Here is a 4,015-nt window from a genome sequence, read left to right on the forward strand (position 1 = left end):
GTGCAGCAAGCAATTAGGAAGGCAAATGGTATGTTGGCCTTCATTGCAAAAGGATTTGAGTTCAGAAGTAGGGGTGTCTTACTGCAGTTATACAGGGCCTTGGTGAGACTGCACCTGGAGTACCTGGTGTGCAGCTTTGGTCTCCCTACCTAAGAAAGGATATACTTGCGATAGTGGGAGGGCAGCTAAGATTCACTAGGCTGATACCAGGGATGGCAGGGCTGTCGTATGAGAAGAGATTAGTTTGATTGGGCGAAACTAGAGTTTAAAAGAATCTGAGCGGATCTGATTGAAACATATAAAATTCTAACAGGGCTAGACAAACTGGATGCAGGGAGGATGTTTCCCCTGGTTGGGGAGTCTAGAACCAGGGGCCACATTCTCAGGATACGGAGCACGTCATTTAGGACTGAGATGAGGAAAATGTCTTCACTCAGAAGGTGGTCAACCTGTGGAATTCTCTACCACAGAAGGCTGTGGAGGTCGGGTCACTGAGTATATTCAAGGAAGAAATTGATACATTTTTGGATATTAGGGACATCAAGGGGTATGGAGAGAAAGTGGGAATATGGCGTGATCATATTGAATGGCAAAGCAGGTTTGAAGGGCCAAATGGCCTACTCCTGCTCCTAGTTTCTATGTTTCTATGTCCTGATTACACTCTCTCCATCTGTCTTCACGCAGGACAAGCTGGCACACAACACAGACCGGTGGAGTAATGCCTGAAATCAAGGTCTTCACAGGCTTTGAAAATTCAGTCATACAGCTGGCCGGCAAAGATCTGGACCATTCCTGTGCTGATGGTGAGGTCGGCAGTGCTCAACTAAGTGAGGATTCAATATTGCAACATCCATCAGATAACCATGCTGTGAGTGGTGTGCCCTGTTCCGCAGTCCCCTGTCATACACTAATTATCTCCCCTTGCTTTCGCAGGCACATCTGGGAAAGAGGTGAGGGAGTCCATGACCCAGGTTGACGACTCAAGTCCCGAAGACACCTTGGAAGGGGAATCTGTTGAAATCCCAATTGAAGTCCTGTCACAGCGCTCACCCACACCCTCCACCAGTGCAGAGACACACACTTCGGTGGGACTTAGTTCTCGAGTAGCCTCGGGGTCACAACCTGGTGAGCATTTCGCACTTTCTGATCCACAGCATGCATCAGCAGGGACTTCCCAGGTTTATGGCATTCGGAGGACTGCTGCAGGCCAGAAATCAGCTGAGTCTGAGTCAGATGACGAGCCTCTGGACTCGGTCATACCTCAGTTGCTGGAGCTGCAAAGGCAAACTCGGGAACATCAGGAAGGAATGTCCGCTGCACTCTTCAGATTGCAAGGCATGATGGAAGAGTCCGTCCACCTTCAGTTTGAGGTGATAGCGCCAGCATGCCAACACACCGAGGTCAACACTGGTAGGATGGAGGCTGCAATGGAGGCCTTGGCCCAGGACATTGGTCCTGCACTGCTGCGCGGACTGAACTCCATCGCTGATGCCTAAGTTGGCCTCCAACAGTGTCAACGCGAGAAGGGTGCAGAGCAATTCCATCTCACTCCAGCTTCCCTTTCTCCACAAGGAGTCAGTCAAGCACCCATAGGGAGGAGGATCAGCAGGTGCACATCCAAGGCCCACCCACCCAGGTGACTCCGAGAGTGTCCAGCCCACTGAATCCCCTCTTCCTGTGACCTCCGAAGCTACAGCTCCACAGGCCAAGGAGGGTGCCACTGCCACACAGCAGGACCCCGAAAGCAGGGTGTGGCCATCTAAGCCTCGGCCCTCCAGCGGATACTCGCCAAGGTCATCATAGACATGGCATAGCAGTCAGCAGGCTGCCTCCACCTCCGCTGTGGATGTCGGGGGTGCATCAAGGCAGGCTAGGAAGTTTAAGAAGATGTAGTTGCACAGCCTGGGCTCAGGTGTTAATCACGTGTACATAGTGTTCACTATTATAAATAAACTCCCAAGAATGATTCCCTGCCCACGGCTCCTTGTTCTGATGAGCAGTGTTTGTGTCACCTTGGTTCCTGCACAAGATAAAGGCAGGTGTCTCAGTCCTGGGCCTCTTCCCTGTGCAATGTGTAACCTTCAGACCAAAGTGATGGTCCGGCTTCACACTCACTGGACACACTAGTGATGCCTGCACCTCGATGGTGCTTGTCATTGCTGCCAGAATGTTGTGGGCAGGTGTCACAGAGTTCCATCATTCTCTCTGTGCTCTCAGCACCTTTGAGGTGGGGCTGGCCCCCATCTCTTCAGCATCTGTACCAGTGACACTGTGCTCCTGAAGGGGACAGATGCTGAAGGCGGACAAAGGAGCAGGTGCACTTAAAGTTTCACAGCTGCATCTCCATGTATGACCTTGATCATGGAGCGCAAGTGAGCTTCCCTCAGCCAGACAGGAGTCAGACATTCTCAGAGACAATGTGAAGATCTATGGAGTGTCCTCACTGCATGTCATCATCATCCTCCTGGAATCTAGTGACTATTAGGGCCTCCGCTGCATCTCCATGACAGGAGCATTCTCACAGAGGGTATGTGCGCTGCCATCAGCCAGACTGGAGTCAAAAGTTCACAGATGCAATGTGAGGAACTGTGGTGTCTTCTCACTGCATGTCATCATCATCATCCTCCACAAACCTAGCAGCTATGAGGGCCTCCCGAGCATGCCTGCCCCGTCTGGCCAGTGAGAGGGCCTCATCGCCGGCCTCCTCGCCTTCGAGGATCTCCTCACCCTCATCCCCGTCGACGTCCTCCTCATTGGAGGAGATGTGCAGCCCCTCTACCTCCTCCTCAGCCAGGTCCTCTCCCCATTGCAGCACCAGGTTGTAAAGGGCGCAGCAAGCGACGATGATGCGTGACACCCTCTGTGGACTGCATTGCAGGGCTCCACCAGACTGGTCTGGGCACCAGAACCTCATTTTCAACATTCCAATGGTTTGCTCCACCAAGGTACGAGCTACAGCATGAGCCTCGTTGTACCTTCTCTCTGCTGCACACTAATTCTGCCGCACGGGCGTCATCAGCCACATCTTCTGCGGGTAGCCCTTGTCCCCGAGGAGTTGCCCCTGCATCCACTGTGGACCCTGGAAGACATCAGGGATCTGAGACCTGCTAAGGATGTAGGAGCCATGGACACTCCCTGGGAATCATCCACAGACCTGTAGGATGCGTTTGTGGTGGTTGCACACCAGCCGAACATTCACCAAGTGGCAGCCCTTGCGATTAACATAATTGGCTGCTGTTGCTACAGAGTTCTGAGCACCACATGAGTGCAGTCGATGCACCTGTGGGAAACCTGAGATCTGGGCAAGTCCAATCGTTCTTGCATCCTGGCTCTCCTGGTCCCGAGCAAAATGCGCAAAATTGTGCCCATGTGAAGATGGTGTCCGTGACCTCATGGATGCACTTGTAGGTGGAGGCTTGTGATATCCCACAGAGGTCACCTGTGGAGCCCTAAAAGGAGCCACTGGCGTAAAAATTGAGTGCTGCTGTCACTTTCATGGTCATTGGCAGTGGATGCCCTCCATGCCCCCGTGGCACCAAATCCTGCAGCAGGTGGCAGATGTGACTGACCAGTTCCCTAGACATGCACAGTCTTCGGCAATGCTGGTTCTCAGTCATCTGCAGGAATGCAAGATGGTATCTATAGACCCTGGGTCTAGCTAGGCGCCGACCAGTGATGGCTCGCTGTGGCTCGTCAACAGTTTGAGTATGAGACCCAGCCGCCCCTTCTTCCTGGGGGTGCTTCTCCCCTCTCTGCCCAGCCAGGTGCCTCAGTCACTCTCTTCTCCTTTGTCTCCGCTCTCTGTAAGCCGTGAGGCATACAGCTAGCTTACCAGGCTCCATGCTCCTGATGCACTGCTCCTGCAGGATGAAAGAGAGAGAGAGACGCGTGGGTTAGCTTAAGTGCACTAAGAAACTCTCTTGGTTAAGTTTGAAAGCCCCTTAGCACATCCCAGAGAGTGCTGGTCGCAACTTGGATTTCCAGGGATTAGTGCGCTGAAACTCCACCCACCTCC

This window comes from Cetorhinus maximus, chromosome 1 (genome assembly GCF_964194155.1).
Source record: "Cetorhinus maximus chromosome 1, sCetMax3.hap1.1, whole genome shotgun sequence".
Classification (NCBI taxonomy): domain Eukaryota; kingdom Metazoa; phylum Chordata; class Chondrichthyes; order Lamniformes; family Cetorhinidae; genus Cetorhinus; species Cetorhinus maximus.